General features: G+C 41.2%; 1 protein-coding gene across 1 annotated transcript in view; it reads right to left on the bottom strand.

Annotated features, from left to right (window-relative positions):
- LOC128667100 (proteasome subunit beta type-7) overlaps nt 1-19,431 on the bottom strand; it is a 74,377-nt gene that overhangs the window by 49,015 nt on the left and 5,931 nt on the right. The window lies entirely within an intron of this gene.

Below are 19,431 nucleotides of genomic sequence, written 5' to 3' on the forward strand. Positions count from 1 at the left end.
AGTAACAATAATTACATCCACTTGCAAAATGAAGGCGTCTGAGATGCAGGGGCAGAACTACCGTTGGTGCAGCAGGTGAACTGGCACTGGGGCCAAAGCTCCAAAGTGCCGGGGGGGGGGGCATAGCAGCCAGTCTATGCATGGGCGTGTTCCTATGTGGTTATTATCTGTGTATAGATACTCATCACCATTGTACTACACACTATACTCATTAGTGTATAGATACTCATCACCATTGTACTGCACACTATACTCATTAGTGTATAGATACTCATCACCATTGTACTGCACACTATACTCATTAGTGTATAGATACTCATCACCATTGTACTGCACACTATACTCATTAGTGTATAGATACTCATCACCATTGTACTGCACACTATACTCATTAGTGTATAGATACTCATCACCATTGTACTGCACACTATACTCATTAGTGTATAGATACTCATCACCATTGTACTGCACACTATACTCATTAGTGTATAGATACTCATCACCATTGTACTGCACACTATACTCATTAGTGTATAAATACTCATCACCATTGTACTGCATACTATACTCATTAGTCTATAAATACTCATCACCATTGTACTGCACACTATACTCATTAGTGTATAGATACTCATCACCATTGTACTGCACACTATACTCATTAGTCTATAAATACTCATCACCATTGTACTGCACACTATACTCATTAGTGTATAGATACTCATCACCATTGTACTGCACACTATACTCATTAGTGTATAGATACTCATCACCATTGTACTACACACTATACTCATTAGTGTATAGATACTCATCACCATTGTACTACACACTATACTCATTAGTGTATAGATACTCATCACCATTGTACTGCACACTATACTCATTAGTGTATAGATACTCATCACCATTGTACTGCACACTATACTCATTAGTGTATAAATACTCATCACCATTGTACTGCACACTATACTCATTAGTGTATTAATACTCATCACCATTGTACTGCACACTATACTGATTAGTGTATAGATACCCATCACCATTGTACTACACACTATACTCATTAGTGTATAGATACTCATTACCATTGTACTGCACACTATACTCATTAGTGTATAGATACTCATCACCATTGTACTGCACACTATACTCATTAGTGTATAAATACTCATCACCATTGTACTGCATACTATACTCATTAGTCTATAAATACTCATCACCATTGTACTGCACACTATACTCATTAGTGTATAGATACTCATCACCATTGTACTGCACACTATACTCATTAGTCTATAAATACTCATCACCATTGTACTGCACACTATACTCATTAGTGTATAGATACTCATCACCATTGTACTACACACTATACTCATTAGTGTATAGATACTCATCACCATTGTACTACACACTATACTCATTAGTGTATAGATACTCATCACCATTGTACTGCACACTATACTCATTAGTGTATAGATACTCATCACCATTGTACTACACACTATACTCATTAGTGTATAAATACTCATCACCATTGTACTGCACACTATACTCATTAGTGTATTAATACTCATCACCATTGTACTGCACACTATACTCATTAGTGTATAGATACTCATCACCATTGTACTACACACTATACTCATTAGTGTATAGATACTCATCACCATTGTACTGCACACTATACTCATTAGTGTATAGATACTCATCACCATTGTACTGCACACTATACTCATTAGTGTATAAATACTCATCACCATTGTACTGCATACTATACTCATTAGTGTATAAATACTCATCACCATTGTACTGCACACTATACTCATTAGTGTATAGATACTCATCACCATTGTACTGCACACTATACTCATTAGTGTATAAATACTCATCACCATTGTACTGCACACTATACTCATTAGTCTATAAATACTCATCACCATTGTACTGCACACTATACTCATTAGTGTATAGATACTCATCACTATTGTACTGCACACTATACTCATTAGTGTATAGATACTCATTACCATTGTACTGCACACTATACTCATTAGTGTATAGATACTCATCACCATTGTACTGCACACTATACTCATTAGTGTATAGATACTCATCACCATTGTACTGCACACTATACTCATTAGTGTATAGATACTCATCACCATTGTACTGCACACTATACTCATTAGTGTATAGATACTCATCACCATTGTACTGCACACTATACTCATTAGTGTATAGATACTCATCACCATTGTACTGCACACTATACTCATTAGTGTATAGATACATCATTATACAGTACAGTGTGTTCACTATAAGTGTATAGATATTCTGTCATTATACAGCACAGCATATTTATACAGAGCAGTGTACTCATCAGGGTATTGTGTATAGAAACTCACATCAGCGTGTGTGTCTATATATATATATATATATATATATATATATATATATGTATGTATGTATGTAGACTGTGTGTGTATATATATCTAACTATCTATATCTGTCTATCTATCTATCTAGCTATCTATCCATCTATCTATCCTCAAAATAATTATACTAATTTACCTTTAGGGGGCTCTATTGACTAGGTCAGCTACTACTGAGAGATTATATGATTACTTTATATAAATATATTAAAGTCCCATATATGAGTGCAAATCCCTGAAAGCAAAAAATGTACTTCTAGCGGTTCTAACGCACAAACCTAAGTGCAAACTACTGCTCTACTCGTAATCCAGAATTAATATAGAGCCCTTAAATTTACTAAAATATTTATCTGCGGACCCCATGTATTAGGAAGTTGGCACTCCCTGCATTTATTTATGTAAAATAATGAGACACTGTGCATGCATGTGCTTATATGTATGTATGTGTGCATGTGCTTATATGTATGTGTGTGAGCGTTTGTGACCTCAATTACAATCTATTGGTGATTTGCTCCCGAAAATGTTTTTTTTTGCTTTCCAACCGAATTTGGAGCGTTTATAATGATAACAATGTTGTATAATTTCGCTTGTTAAAATCCCACTGCTGCAAACTAGTGTCCAGCAGAAAAGGACTTTTCTTGTGTTAAGTACCTCTTCTCGAAATAGAAACTGGGAGGTCTCCCAAAACTCACAAATACTATAGCCCATTCACATCTATTAAGGTTACAGGAAATATTTATTCATATAACCCTTTTGTTCACTCTGCAAGGAAAATACTCATTTGCAATTGGGACATAAACCTATTGACATAACAATATACCCTCAAACCTCATTAACAGGGATAGGATGTTTCACAACATTCAAAATATGATACAAATTTTAACATATTTGTTAATTCGTTTAGAATTTTGAATCTTTGTACAACATTCTAACATTTGTTTAACATAATAATGTTTCTAATTATACTTTTAAATGTAATATTCAAATTAGAAAAATTCAAATTGGTATATTTGTATCTATTATGTATCAATTTTTCTCCCACATGAACTATTGGACTTCTGAATAGTACTGTATTTGTTAAATCAAATGGTACATTTTGAATGTGGCTATTCAATCTAATTATGAACATTCAAAATAAAAAATTAACATTAGAAAATCAGCTTTTGTCCAAAACGAATGTCCAAAGGGCTATTCGTTCAACCAAACAAATTGTACTTTCAACACATTCACCCATCCCTACTCAGTAACCATATGAATGCCATAAGTATCTTCGCATGATGTACATACTTTTATAGTTCACTTCAGGACAACAAACTCTAGAAATGGCGGAATTAAATTTTTAGTATTTAATTGTAAATCACACTTGCACTTTAGTTATTTTCACTAATAGTGTTGAGGTTATTAAAATCATGTTTTAAAGGGAGATTGTTTAGTCACGACATTCATAATTAACTATTGCAATCCGTTTCCATCCGCACTACTGCAAACCCCTCAGAATGAATCATTTAGGTTGTCAGGATGGGCAGACTTTTTTCTATTGCTATGTGGTCACTGTGCAATTGTTTTAAACAATATTTATTTCTATTGTTTGTTAAAGGCCTATTGTCATTTTGGTGTGAACAGAAAACAAAATGTTGTCCATAAGTTTTTTTATGCAAAAGACATATAATAGCTTTCTTACAGGATTTTAACTTTGATTAAACTGTAAATCAAATTGTGAAATTGATAAGCCAAAAATTGTATTAAAAAGCTATTGAAAATTGACCTGAAACAGTATTGGAAAAATAGGGCCCAAATCAAAATTTTAAAACAAACTTCATTCATTTGGTTAGATCTTTGTTAGATCAGATTTGATCAATTGTTGTTTTCATTAGATCTAGCACACAAGACTTCCAAAGAGACGTTTGCGAGAATCAGCCAGAAACCCTATATTGTGATCTCACAAAATCAACAAGTAGCATTTTCGACCTGAGTAACAGCAAAAAACTAACAAAAAAAACACTCCTGTTAGATTGTGATTGAGGTATGTGTGTTCATATGCTTATTTATGGATCTTTGTGATCTTGTATGATGTTGAAACCCTGGGTGTGTATGTGTTTATATGAGATCCTGTAAAGCGGCACTCACTTTTTTCTGTGTGTGCGACCTGCTGTGTGTGTTCATGCGTGTGTGTTTGTGTTACCTTCTGTGTTCATGTTACCCACTGTATGTGCTTATGTGACCCGCTGTTTGTGCGTTTTTATGTGACCTGCTATGTGTGTGTATGACCTACTGTGTGCATGTGTGTGTTTGTGTTAACTATTGTGTGCATGTGTGTGTGTATAACCTACTGTGTGCATGTGTGTTTGTGTGAGCTATTGTGTGCATTTGTGTGTGTGTGTGTATAACCTACTGTGCGCATGTGTGTTTGTGTGAGCTATTGTGTGCATGTGTGTGTATAACCTACTGTGTGCAATATGCGTTTGTTTGAGCTATTGTGTGTATGTGTGTGTATAACCTACTGTGTGCAATATGTGTTTGTGTGAGCTATTGTGTCCATGTGTGTGTGCATGTGTATTTGTGTGAGCTATTGTGTCCATGTGTGTGTGTATAACCTACTGTGTGCATGTGTGTTTGTGTGAGCTATTGTGTATATAACCTACTGTGTGCATGTGTGTTTGTGTGAGCTATTGTGTCTATAACCTACTGTGTGCATGTGTGTTTGTGTGAGCTATTGTGTATATAACCTACTGTGTGCATGTGTGTTTGTGTGAGCTATTGTGTCTATAACCTACTGTGTGCATGTGTGTTTGTGTGAGCTATTGTGTATATAACCTACTGTGTGCATGTGTGTTTGTGTGAGCTATTGTGTGTATAACCTACTGTGTGCATGTGTGTTTGTGTGAGCTATTGTGTGTATAACCTACTTTGTGCATGTGTGTTTGTGTGAGCTATTGTGTGCATGTGTGTGTGTATAACCTACTGTGTGCATGTGTGTTTGTGTGAGCTATTGTGTGTATAACCTACTGTGTGCATGTGTGTTTGTGTGAGCTATTGTGTATATAACCTACTGTGTGCATGTGTGTGTGTATAACCTACTGTGTGCATGTGTGTTTGTGTGAGCTATTGTGTGTATAACCTACTGTGTGCATGTGTGTTTGTGTGAGCTATTGGGGGGTAGTTATCAAGCCGTCAACCTCAAATACGCTGGAATTCCGCAGCGTATTTGTGGCGAGGCTGATTCGCCTTAGTTATCAAAGGCTAGAGACCGGCAAAAGTAGAATTTAGTGACGTAAGCTTTGATCCGCCGGACTCAGTCCGACACAGATCGATTCTTACGTCACTCCAGATGTTCCGCACACAAGTGCGGCACAATCTGACTACTTTTGCTAGTTATCAAAAAACTAGCAGGTACGCTCGGCACTTTTCCGGCCCAGCGTACCTGGTTTTCAAACCGCCGCCCTGGAGGCTGCGGATCCCATAGGAATCAATGGGAGTCTGACCATAGCGAAAGTACATGTTCGCTGCTGCCAGACATCCCATTCATTCCTATGGGAGCTGTCTACACCTAACACCCTAACATGTACCCCGACTCTAAACACCCCTAATCTGTCCCCCCTACACCGCCGCAACTAAATAAAGTTATTACCCCCTAAACCGGCGCTCCTGGAGCCCACCGCAACTATATTAAACATGTTAACCCCCTATACCGGCGCCCCCGGAGCCCCCCGCAACTCAATAAAGTTAGTAACCCCTAAACCACCGCTCCTAGACCCCGCCGCAACTCTTATAAATGTATTAACCCCTAAGCCGCCACTCCCGAACACCGCCGCCACCTACATTATACCTAGTAACCCCTATCCTGCCCCCCTATACCGCCGCCCTCTATAATAATAACCCCTATCCTGCTGATCCCGGACCCCGCCGCAACTAAATAAATAGTTTAACCCCTAAACCGTCGCTCCCGGACCCCGCCGCAACCTATATTAAACTTATTAACCCCTAATCTGCCCCCCTTACACCGTCGCCACCTATAATAAATTTATTAACCCCTATCCTGCCCTCCCTATACCGCCGCAACCTATAATAAATTTATTAACCCCTATCCTGCCCCCCCTACACTGCCGCCACTGTAATAAAATTATTAACCCCTAAACCTAAGTCTAACACTAAACCTAACACCCCCCTAACTTAAATATTAATTAAATAAATCTAAATAATATTTATATTATTAACTAAATGAATCCTATTTAAAACTAAATACTTACCTTTAAAATAAACCCTAATATAGCTACAATATAAATAATAATTATATTGTAGCTATCTTAGGATTTATTTTTATTTTACAGGCAAATTTCAATTTATTTTAACTAGGTACAATAGCTATTAAATAGTTATTAACTATTTAATAGCTACCTAGTTAAAATAAAGAGAAATTTACCTGTAAAATAAAAACTAACCTAAGTTACAATTACACCTAACACTACACTATACTTTAATAAATTATTCCTATTTAAACTAAATACTTACCTGTAAAATAAACCCTAAGATAGCTACAATATAATTAATAATTACATTGTAGCTATTTTAGGATTTATATTTATTTTACAGGTAACTGTATTTATTTTAGCTAGTTAGAATAGTTATTAAATAGTTATTAACTATTTAATAACTACCTAGCTAAAAGAAATACAAAATTACCTGTAAAATAAATCCTAACCTAAGTTACAATTAAACCTAACACTACACTATCATTAAATTAATTAAATAAATTAGCTACAAATAAATACAATTAAATACAATTACATAAACTAACTAAAGTACAAAAAATAAAAAAAGCTAAGTTACAAAAAATAAAAAAAATAAGTTACAAACATTTCAAAAATATTACAACAATTTTAAGCTAATTACACCTAATCTAAGCCCCCTAATAAAATAACAAAGCCCCCCAAAATAAAAAAATGCCCTACCCTATTCTAAATTAAAAAAGTTCAAAGCTCTTTTACCTTACCAGCCCTTAAAAGGGCCTTTTGCGGGGCATGCCCCAAAGAAAACAGCTCTTTTGCCTGTAAAAGAAAAATACAACCTCCCCAACGTTAAAACCCACCACCCACATACCCCTAATCTAACCCAAACCCCCCTTAAATAAACCTAACACTACCCCTCTGAAGATCATCCTACCTTGAGTCGTCTTCACTCAGCCGAGCCACCGATGGAACCGAAGAGGAGATCCGGAGCGGCAGAAGTGATCCTCCAAGGGGCGCTGAAGAAGTCTTCCATCCGATGAAGTGATCCTCCAAGCGGCGCTGAAGAAGTCTTCCATCCGGGCGATGTCATCTTCCAAGCGGCGCTGAAGAAGTCTTCCATCCGGGCAATGTCATCTTCCAAGCGGGGTCTTCAATCTTTTTTCTTCAGGATCCATCTTCATCCCGCCGACGCGGAACATCCTTCTTCCCCGACGGACTAAAGACAAATGAAGGCTCCTTTAAGGGACGTCATCCAAGATGGCGTCCCTTCAATTCCGATTGGCTGATAGGATTCTATCAGCCAATCGGAATTAAGGTAGGAAAAATCTGATTGGCTGATTGAATCAGCCAATCAGATTAAGCTTGCATTCTATTGGCTGTTCCGATCAGCCAATAGAATGCGAGCTCAATCTGATTGGCTGATTCAAGGGGGGTTTGGGTTAGGTATGTGGGTGGTGGGTTTTAACGTTGAGGGGGGTTGTATTTTTCTTTTACAGGCAAAAGAGCTGTTTTCTTTGGGGCATGCCCCGCAAAAGGCCCTTTTAAGGGCTGGTAAGGTAAAAGAGCTTTGAACTTTTTTGATTTAGAATAGGGTAGGGCATTTTTTTTAATTTTGGGGGGCTTTGTTATTTTATTAGAAGGGTTAGATTAGGTGTAATTAGCTTAAAATTGTTGAAATATTTTTGAAATGTTTTGTAACTTATTTTTTTTATTTTTTGTAACTTAGCTTTTTTTATTTTTTGTACTTTAGTTAGTTTATGTAATTGTATTTAATTGTATTTATTTGTAGCTAATTTATTTAATTAATTTAATTATAGTGTAGTGTTAGGTGTAATTGTAACTTAGGTTAGGATTTATTTTACAGGTAATTTTGTATTTCTTTTAGCTAGGTAGTTATTAAATAGTTAATAACTATTTAATAACTATTCTAACTAGCTAAAATAAATGCAAAGTTACCTGTAAAATAAATATAAATCCTAAAATATCTACAAAGTAATTATTAATTATATTGTAGCTATCTTAGGGTTTATTTTACAGGTAAGTATTTAGTTTAAATAGGAATAATTTATTAAAGTATAGTGTAGTGTTAGGTGTAATTGTAACTTAGGTTAGTTTTTATTTTACAGGTAAATTTCTCTTTATTTTAACTAGATAGCTATTAAATAGTTAATAACTATTTAATAGCTATTGTACCTAGTTAAAATAAATTGAAATTTGCCTGTAAAATAAAAATAAATCCTAAGATAGCTACAATATAATTATTATTTATATTGAAGCTATATTAGGGTTTATTTTAAAGGTAAGTATTTAGTTTTAAATAGGATTCATTTAGTTAATAATATAAATATTATTTAGATTTATTTAATTAATATTTAAGTTAGGGGGGTGTTAGGTTTAGTGTTAGACTTAGATTTAGGGGTTAATAATTTTATTACAGTGGCGGCGGTGTAGGGGGGGCAGGATAGGGGTTAATACATTTATTATAGGTTGCGGCGGTATAGGGAGAGCAGGATAGGGGTTAATAAATTTATTATAGGTGGCGACGGTGTAAGGGGGGCAGATTAGGGGTTAATAAGTTTAATATAGGTTGCGGCGGGGTCCGGGATCAGCAGGATAGGGGTTAATAACTTTATTATAGAGGGCGGCGGTATAGGGGGGGCAGGATAGGGGTTACTAGGTATAATGTAGGTGGCGGCGGTGTCCGGGAGCGGCGGTTTAGGGGTTAATACATTTATAAGAGTTGCGGCGGGGTCTAGGAGCGGCGGTTTAGGGGTTACTAACTTTAGTGAGTTGCGGGGGGCTCCGGGGGCGCCGGTATAGGGGGTAGAACAGTGTAGTTAGTGTGGGTGCTTAGTGACAGGCTAGCAATAAAGCTGTCAAAAAGCCGAAGAGCAGCGAGATCGGATGAGTGATAACTATCACAGTCCGCTGCTCATCGCCCCGTACTTGGTGCGCGGCTTTTTGACAGATTTATTGATAACTTAGGCGAAATTTTGCAGGTCCACGGCGGCGATGGTAGGCGAGCTTAGGCGGGCGTATTGAACCGGCGAAGGCAGGTAAATTAGACGCGTTGATAACTACCCCCCATTGTGTGCATGTGTGTGTGTATAACCTACTGTGTGCATGCGTGTTTGTGTGAGCTATTGTGTCCATGTGTGTGTGTATAACCTACTGTGTGCATGTGTGTGTTTGTGTGAGCTATTGTGTGCATGTGTGTGTATATAACCTACTGTGTGCATGTGTGTTTGTGTGAGCTATTGTGTCCATGTGTTTGTGTATAACCTACTGTGTGCATGTGTGTGTTTGTGTGAACTATTGTGTGTATAACCTACTGTGTGCATGTGTGTTTGTGTGAGCTATTGTGTGCATGTGTGTGTATAACCTACTGTGTGCAATATGTGTTTGTGTGGCTATTGTGTCCATGTGTGTGTGTATAACCTACTGTGTGCATGTGTGTTTGTGTGAGCTATTGTGTGTATAACCTACTGTGTGCATGTGTGTTTGTGTGAGCTATTGTGTGCACGTGTGTGTGTATAACCTACTGTGTGCATGTGTGTTTGTGTGAGCTATTGTGTGCACGTGTGTGTGTATAACCTACTGTGTGCATGTGTGTTTGTGTGAGCTATTGTGTGCATGTGTGTGTATACCCTACTGTGTGCATGTGTGTGTTTGTGTTATTGTGTGCATGTATGTGTTTGTGTGAGCTATTGTGTGCATATGTGTAACCTGCTGTGTGCATGTGTGTGTTTGTGTGAGCTGCTGTGTGTGTATGTGTTTGTGTGAGCTATTGTATGCACATGTGTATTTGTGTAAGCTGCTGTGTGCATGAGTGTGTTTGTGTAAACTGCTGTGTGCATGTGTTTGAGCTGCTGTGTGCATGTGTGTGTTTGTGTGAGATGTTGTGTGCATATGTGTGTGTTTGTGTGAGCTGTTGTGTGCATATGTGTATCTATGTAAGCTGTTGTGTGCATGTGTGTGTGTTTGTGTGAGCAGTTGTGTGCATGTGTGCGTATTTGTGTGAGATGTGTGCATATGTGTGTGTTTGTGTGAGCAGTTGTGTGCATATGTGTGTCTATGTAAGCTGTTGTGTGCATGTGTGTGTTTGTGTGAGCTGTTGTGTGCATATGCGTGTCTGTGTAAGCTGTTGTGTGCGTGTATGTTTTTGTGTGAGCTATTGTGTGCATATGTGTGTTTGTGTGAGCTGTTGTGTGCATGTGTGTGTGTGTGTGTGAACTGTTGTGCGCATGTGTGTGAGCTGTTGTGTGCATGTGTGTGTGTTTGTGTGAGCTGCTGTGTTTGTGTGTGTGTGAGCTGCTGTGTGTATGTTTGTGTATGACCTGCTGTGTGCATGTGTGTGTTTGTGTGAGCTGCTGTGTGCATGTGTGTGTTTGTGTGAGCTGCTGTGTTAATGTGTGTGTGTGAGCTGCTGTGTGCATGTGTGTGTTTGTGTGAGCTGCTGTGTTAATGTGTGTGAGCTGCTGTGTGCATGTGTGTGTTTGTGTGAGCTGCTGTGTATATGTGTGTGTATGTGTGAGCTGTTGTGTGTGTATGTGTGTTTGTGTGAGCTGCTGTGTGCATGTGTGTGTTTGTGTGAGCTGCTGTGTTAATGTGTGTGTGTGAGCTGCTGTGTATATGTGTGTGTTTGTGTGAGCTGCTGTGTGCATGTGTGTGTTTGTGTGAGCTGTTGTGTATGTGTGTGTGTGTGAGCTGCTGTGTGCATGTATGTGTTTGTGTGAGCTGCTGTGTTAATGTGTTTGTGTGAGCTGCTGTGTGCATGTGTGTGTTTGTGTGAGCTGCTGTGTGCATGTGTGTGTGTGAGCTGCTGTGTGCATGTATGTGTTTGTGTGAGCTGTTGTGTGTGTATGTGTGTTTGTGTGAGCTGCTGTGTGCATGTGTGTGTGTGAGCTGCTGTGTGCATGTGTGTGTTTGTGTGAGCTGTTGTGTGTGTATGTGTGTTTGTGTGAGCTGCTGTGTGCATGTGTGTGTTTGTGTGATCTGCTGTGTTAATGTGTGTGTGTGAGCTGCTGTGTGCATGTATGTGTTTGTGTGAGCTGTTGTGTGTGTATGTGTGTTTGTGTGAGCTGCTGTGTTAATGTGTGTGTGTGAGCTGCTGTGTATATGTGTGTGTTTGTGTGAGCTGTTGTGTGTGTATGTGTGTTTGTGTGAGCTGCTGTGTTAATGTGTGTGTGTGAGCTGCTGTGTGCATGTATGTGTTTGTGTGAGCTGCTGTGTGCATGTGTGTGTTTGTGTGAGCTGCTGTGTTAATGTGTGTGTGTGAGCTGCTGTGTATATGTGTGTGTATGTGTGAGCTGCTGTGTGCATGTGTGTGTTTGTGTGAGCTGCTGTGTTAATGTGTGTGTGTGAGCTGCTGTGTGCATGTGTGTGTTTGTGTGAGCTGTTGTGTTAATGTGTTTGTGTGAGCTGCTGTGTGCATGTGTGTGTGTGAGCTGCTGTGTGCATGTATGTGTTTGTGTGAGCTGCTGTGTGCATGTATGTGTGTGTGTGAGCTGCTGTGTGCATGTATGTGTTTGTGTGAGCTGTTGTGTGTGTATGTGTGTTTGTGTGAGCTGCTGTGTTAATGTGTGTGTGTGAGCTGCTGTGTGCATGTATGTGTTTGTGTGAGCTGTTGTGTGTGTATGTGTGTTTGTGTGAGCTGCTGTGTTAATGTGTGTGTGTGAGCTGCTGTGTGCATGTATGTGTGTGTGTGAACTGTTGTGTGTGTATGTGTGTTTGTGTGAGCTGCTGTGTTAATGTGTTTGTGTGAGCTGCTGTGTGCATGTGTGTGTTTGTGTGAGCTGTTGTGTGTGTATGTGTGTTTGTGTGAGCTGCTGTGTGCATGTATGTGTGTGTGTGAGCTGCTGTGTGCATGTGTGTGTGTGTGTGAGCTGTTGTGTGTGTATGTGTGTTTGTGTGAGCTGCTGTGTTAATGTGTGTGTGTGAGCTGCTGTGTGCATGTGTGTGTTTCTGTGAGCTGTTGTGTGTGTATGTGTGTTTGTGTGAGCTGCTGTGTTAATGTGTGTGTGTGAGCTGCTGTGTATATGTGTGTGTATGTGTGAGCTGCTGTGTGCATGTGTGTGTTTGTGTGAGCTGCTGTGTTAATGTGTGTGTATGTGTGAGCTGCTGTGTGCATGTGTGTGTTTGTGTGAGCTGCTGTGTTAATGTGTGTGTGTGTGCTGCTGTGTGCATGTGTGTGTTTGTGTGAGCTGTTGTGTTAATGTGTTTGTGTGAGCTGCTGTGTGCATGTGTGTGTGTGAGCTGTAGTGTGCATGTGTGTGTTTGTGTGAGCTGTTGTGTTAATGTGTTTGTGTGAGCTGCTGTGTTAATGTGTGTGTGTGAGCTGCTGTGTGCATGTGTGTGTTTGTGTGAGCTGTTGTGTGTGTATGTGTGTTTGTGTGAGCTGCTGTGTTAATGTGTGTGTGTGAGCTGCTGTGTGCATGTGTGTGTTTGTGTGAGCTGCTGTGTTAATGTGTGTGTGTGAGCTGCTGTGTGCATGTATGTGTGTGTGTGAGGTGTTGTGTGTGTATGTGTGTTTGTGTGATCTGCTGTGTGCATGTATGTGTGTGAGCTGCTGTGTGCATGTATGTGTGTGTGTGAGCTGTTGTGTGTGTATGTGTGTTTGTGTGAGCTGCTGTGTTAATGTGTGTGTGTGAGCTGCTGTGTGCATGTATGTGTTTGTGTGAGCTGTTGTGTGTGTATGTGTGTTTGTGTGAGCTGCTGTGTTAATGTGTGTGTGTGAGCTGCTGTGTGCATGTATGTGTTTGTGTGAGCTGCTGTGTGTGTATGTGTGTTTGTGTGAGCTGCTGTGTTAATGTGTGTGTATGAGCTGCTGTGTGCATGTGTGTTTGTATGAGCTGCTGTGTTAATGTGTGTGTGTGAGCTGCTGTGTGCATGTATGTGTTTGTGTGAGCTGTTGTGTGTGTATGTGTGTTTGTGTGAGCTGCTGTGTTAATGTGTGTGTATGAGCTGCTGTGTGCATGTGTGTTTGTATGAGCTGCTGTGTTAATGTGTGTGTGTGAGCTGCTGTGTGCATGTATGTGTTTGTGTGAGCTGTTGTGTGTGTATGTGTGTTTGTGTGAGCTGCTGTGTTAATGTGTGTGTGTGAGCTGCTGTGTGCATGTATGTGTTTGTGTGAGCTGCTGTGTGCATGTATGTGTTTGTGTGAGCTGCTGTGTGTGTATATGTGTTTGTATGAGCTGCTGTGTTAATGTGTGTGTATGAGCTGCTGTGTGCATGTGTGTTTGTATGAGCTGCTGTGTTAATGTGTGTGTATGAGCTGCTGTGTGCATGTGTGTGTTTGTGTGAGCTGCTGTGTTAATGTGTGTATGTGAGCTGCTGTGTGCATGTATGTGTTTGTGTGAGCTGTTGTGTGTGTATGTGTGTTTGTGTGAGCTGCTGTGTTAATGTGTGTGTGTGTGTGAGCTGCTGTGTGCATGTATGTGTGTGTGTGAGCTGCTGTGTGTGTATGTGTGTGTGTATGAGCTGCTGTGTGCATGTGTGTGTTTGTGTGAGCTGCTGTGTTAATGTGTGTATGTGAGCTGCTGTGTGCATGTATGTGTTTGTGTGAGCTGCTGTGTGCATGTATGTGTTTGTGTGAGCTGCTGTGTGTGTATATGTGTTTGTATGAGCTGCTGTGTTAATGTGTGTGTATGAGCTGCTGTGTGCATGTGTGTTTGTATGAGCTGCTGTGTTAATGTGTGTGTATGAGCTGCTGTGTGCATGTGTGTGTTTGTGTGAGCTGCTGTGTTAATGTGTGTATGTGAGCTGCTGTGTGCATGTATGTGTTTGTGTGAGCTGTTGTGTGTGTATGTGTGTTTGTGTGAGCTGCTGTGTTAATGTGTGTGTGTGTGTGAGCTGCTGTGTGCATGTATGTGTGTGTGTGAGCTGCTGTGTGTGTATGTGTGTGTGTATGAGCTGCTGTGTGCATGTGTGTGTTTGTGTGAGCTGCTGTGTTAATGTGTGTATGTGAGCTGCTGTGTGCATGTATGTGTTTGTGTGAGCTGTTGTGTGTGTATGTGTGTTTGTGTGAGCTGCTGTGTTAATGTGTGTGTGTGTGTGAGCTGCTGTGTGCATGTATGTGTGTGTGTGAGCTGCTGTGTGTGTATGTGTGTTTGTATGAGCTGCTGTGTTAATGTGTGTGTGTGAGCTGCTGTGTGCATGTATGTGTTTGTATGAGCTGCTGTGTGCATGTATGTGTGTGTGTGAGCTGCTGTGTGCATGTATGTGTGTGTGTGAGCTGCTGTGTGTGTATGTGTGTTTGTATGAGCTGCTGTGTTAATGTGTGTGTGAGCTGCTGTGTGCATGTATGTGTTTGTATGAGCTGCTGTGTGCATGTATGTGTGTGTGTGAGCTGCTGTGTGCATGTGTGTTTGTATGAGCTGCTGTGTTAATGTGTGTGTGTGAGCTGCTGTGTGCATGTATGTGTGTGTGTGAGCTGCTGTGTGCATGTATGTGTTTGTATGAGCTGCTGTGTGCATGTGTGTTTGTATGAGCTGCTGTGTTAATGTGTGTTTGTATGAGCTGCTGTGTGCATGTATGTGTTTGTGTGAGCTGCTGTGTATATGTGTGTGTATGAGCTGCTGTGTGCATGTGTGTGTTTGTGTGAGATGCTGTGTGTATTTGTGTAAGCTGTTGTGTTCATGTGTGTTTGTGTGAGCTATGGTGTGCATGTGTGTGAGCTTCTGTGTGTTTGGTTGAGCTATTAGGGCATATTTATCAAGCTCCATATGGAGCTTGATGCCCCGTGTTTCTGGCGAGCCTGCAGGTTCGCCAGAAACAGCAGTTATGAAGCAGCGGTCACAAAGACCGCTGCTTCATAACTCTGACTGACTGCTCTGAGCAGGCGGACAGACATCGCCGGAAATCAACCCGATCGAGTACAATTGGGTTGATTGACACCCCCCCTGCTGGCGGCCTATTGGCCGCGAGTCTGCAGGGGGCGGCGTTGCACCAGCAGCTCTTGTGAGCTGCTGGTCCAATGCTGAATACAGAGAGCGTATTGCTCGCCATATTCAGCGATGTCTGTCGGACCTGATACGCTCTGTCGGATCAGGTTCGACAGACATTGATAACTAGGGGCCATTGTGTGCATGTGTCTGTATGACCTGCTGTGTGCATGTGTGTGTGTTTGTGTGAGCAGCTGTGTGTGTATGTGTTTGTGTGAGCTATTGTGCGCACATGTTTGTTTGTGTTAGCTCCTGTGTGCATGAGTGTGTTTGTGTGAGCTGTTGTGTGCATGTGTGTGTGTTTGTGTGAGCTGTTGTGTGCATGTGTGTGTGTTTGTGTGAGCAGTTGTGTGCATGTGTGTGTGTTTGTGTGAGCAGTTGTGTGCCTGTGTGTGTTTGTGTGAGCAGTTGTGTGCATATGTGTGTGTTTGTGTGAGCAGTTGTGTGCATATGTGTGTCTATGTAAGCTGTTTTGTGCATGTGTGTGTTTGTGTGAGCTGTTGTGTGCATATGTGTGTCTATGTAAGCTGTTTTGTGCATGTGTGTGTTTGTGTGAGCAGTTGTGTGCATATGTGTGTCTATGTAAGCTGTTTTGTGCATGTGTGTGTTTGTGTGAGCAGTTGTGTGCATATGTGTGTCTATGTAAGCTGTTTTGTGCATGTGTGTGTTTGTGTGAGCTGTTGTGTGCATATGTGTGTCTATGTAAGCTGTTTTTGTGTGAGCTATTTTGTGCATATATGTGTTTGTGAGCTGTTGTGTGCATGTGTATGTGTGTGAGCTGTCGTGCGCATGTGTGTGAGCTGTTGTGTGCATGTGTGTGTTTGTGTGAGCTGCTGTGTTTGTGTGTGTGTGAGCTGCTGTGTGTATCTGTGTGTATGAGCTGCTGTGTTTGTGTGTGTGTGAGCTGCTGTGTGTATCTGTGTGTATGAGCTGCTGTGTGCATGTGTGTGTTTGTGTGAGCTGCTGTGTGCATGTGTGTGTTTGTGTGAGCTGCTGTATACATGTGTGTGTGTAAAAGAGCTGATGTGTGCATGTATGTGTTTGTGTGAGCTGTTGTGTGCATATGTGTGTGTGTCAGAGCTGTTGTGTGTGAATCTGTGTGTGTGTGAGCTGCTGTGTATATGTGTGTGTATGAGCTGCTGTGTGCATGTGTGTGTATTTGTGTAAACTGTTGTGTGCATGTGTGTTTGTGTGATTTGTTTTTGTGTGAGCTATGGTGTGCATGTGTGTGTTTGTGTGAGCTGATGTGTGCTTGTGTGAGCTGTTGTGTGCATGTGTGTTTGTGTGAGCTGTCGTGTGCATGTGTGTGTTTGTGTGAGCTGCTGTGTGCATGTGTGTGTGTAAAAGAGTTGCTGTGTGCGTGTATGTGTTTGTGTGAGCTGTTGTGTGCATGTGTGTGTTTGTGTGAGCTGCTGTGTTCATGTGTGTGTGTGAACTGCTGTGTATATGTGTGTGCATGAGCTGCTGTGTGCATATGTGTGTTTGTGTGAGCTGCTGTGTGCATGTGTGTGTGTATTTGTGTAAGCTGTTGTGTGCATGTGTGTTTGTGTGAGTTGTTGTGTGCATGTGTGTGTTTGTGTGAGCTGCTGTGTTCATGTGTGTGTTTGTGTGAGCTGCTGTATGTATGTGTGTGTGAGCTTCTGTGTTCATGTGTGTGTTTGTGTGAGCTGCTGTGTGTTTGGTTGAGCTGCTGTGTGCATGTGTGTGTGAGCTGCTGTGTTCATGTGTGTGTTTGTGTGAGCTGATGTGTGCATGTGTGAGTCTGTGTAAGCTGTTGTGTGCATGTGTGTTTGTGTGAGCTATTGTGTGCATGTATATGTTTATGTGAGCTATTGTGTGCATGTAAGTGTTTGTGTGAGCTATTGTGTGCATGAGCTGCTGTGTTCATGTGTGTTTTTGTGCCAGCTGTTGTGTGCATCTGTATGACCTGTTGTGGTATGCATGTGTGTTTGTGTCAGCTGTTGTGTGCATGTGTGTGTTTGTGTGAGCTGTTGTGTGCATGTGTGTGTATGTGTGAGCTGTTGTGTGCATGTATGTGTTTGCGTGAGCTATTGTGTGCATATGTGTGTTTGTGTAACCTGCTGTGTGCATGTGTGTGTTTGTGTGAGCTGCTGTGTGCGTGTATGTGTTTGTGTGAGCTATTGTGTGCATATGTGTGTTTGTGTAAGCTGCTGTGTACATGAGTGTGTTAGTGTGAACTGCTGTGTGTTTGTGTGAGCTGTTGTGGGCATTTGTGTGTTTGTGTGAGCTGTTGTGTGCATGTGTGTGTTTGTGTGAGCTGCAGTGTACATGTGTGTGTTTGTGCCAGCTGTTGTGTGCATGTGTATGACCTGTTGTGGTGTGCATGTGTGTTTGTGTGAGATGTTGTGTGCATGTGTGTGTTTGTGTGAGCTGTTGTGTGCATGTGTGTGTTTGTGTGAGCTGCTGTGTGCATGTGTGTGTTTGTGTGAGCTGCTGTGTGCATGTGTGTTTTTGTGCCAGCTGTTGTGTGCATGTGTATGACCTGTTGTGGTGTGCATGTGTGTTTGTGTGAGCTGTTGTGGGCATGTGTGTGTTTGTGTGAGCTGTTGTGTGCATGTGAATGACCTGCTGTGTGCATGTGTGTGTTTGTGTGAGCTGTTGTGTGCATGTGTGTGTTTGTGTGAGCTGTTGTGTGTGTTTGTGTGAGCTGATGTGTGCATGTGTGTGTTTGTGTAAGCTGTTGTGTGCATGTGTGTGTTTGTGCCAGCTGTTGTGTGCATGTGTATTACCTGTTGTGGTGTGCATGTGTGTTTGTGTGAGCTGTTGTGTGCATGTGTGTGTTTGTGTGAGCTGTTGTGTGCATGTGTGTGTTTACGTGAGCTGCTGTGTGAATGTGTGTGTTTGTGTGAGCTGCTGTGTGCATGTGTGTTTTTGTGCCAGCTGTTGTGTGCATGTGTATGACCTGTTGTGGTGTGCATGTGTGTTTGTGTGAGCTGTTGTGTGCATGTGTGTGTTTGTGTGAGCTGTTGTGGGCATGTGTGTGTTTGTGTGAGCTGTTGTGTGCATGTGTATGACCTGCTGTGTGCATGTGTATGTTTGTGTGAGCTGTTGTGTGCATGTGTGTGTTTGTGTGAGCTGTTGTGGGCATTTGTGTGTTTGTTTGAGCTGTTGTGTGTCTTTGTGTGAGCTGCAGTGTACATGTGTGTGTGTTTGTGTGAGCTGTTGTGTGCATGTGTGTGTTTGTACCAACTGTTGATTGCATGTGTATGACCTGTTGTGGTGTGCATGTGTGTTTGTGTGAGCTGTTGTGTGCATGTGTGTGTTTGTGTGAGCTGCAGTGTACATGTGTGTATTTGTGTGAGCTGTTGTGTGCATGTTTATGTTTGTGCCAGCTGTTGTGTGCATGTGTATGACCTGTTGTGGCATGCATGTGTGTGTTTGTGTGAGCTGCTGTGTTCATGTGTGTTTTTGTGCCAGCAGTTGTGTGCATGTGTGTGTATGTGTGAGCTGTTGTGTGCGTGTATGTGTTTGCGTGAGCTATTGTGTGCATATGTGTGTTTGTGTAACCTGCTGTGTGCATGTGTGTGTTTGTGTGAGCTGCTGTGTGCGTGTATGTGTTTGTGTGAGCTATTGTGTGCATATGTGTGTTTGTGTAAGCTGCTGTGTACATGAGTGTGTTAGTGTGAACTGCTATGTGCATGTGTGTGTTTGTGTGAGCTGTTGTGGGCATTTGTGTGTTTGTGTGAGCTGTTGTGTGCATGTGTGTGTTTGTGTGAGCTGCAGTGTACATGTGTGTGTGTTTGTGTGAGCTGTTGTGTGCATGTTTATGTTTGTGCCAGCTGTTGTGTGCATGTGTATGACCTG

This window comes from Bombina bombina, chromosome 7 (assembly GCF_027579735.1).
Source record: "Bombina bombina isolate aBomBom1 chromosome 7, aBomBom1.pri, whole genome shotgun sequence".
In the NCBI taxonomy this organism is placed as follows: domain Eukaryota; kingdom Metazoa; phylum Chordata; class Amphibia; order Anura; family Bombinatoridae; genus Bombina; species Bombina bombina.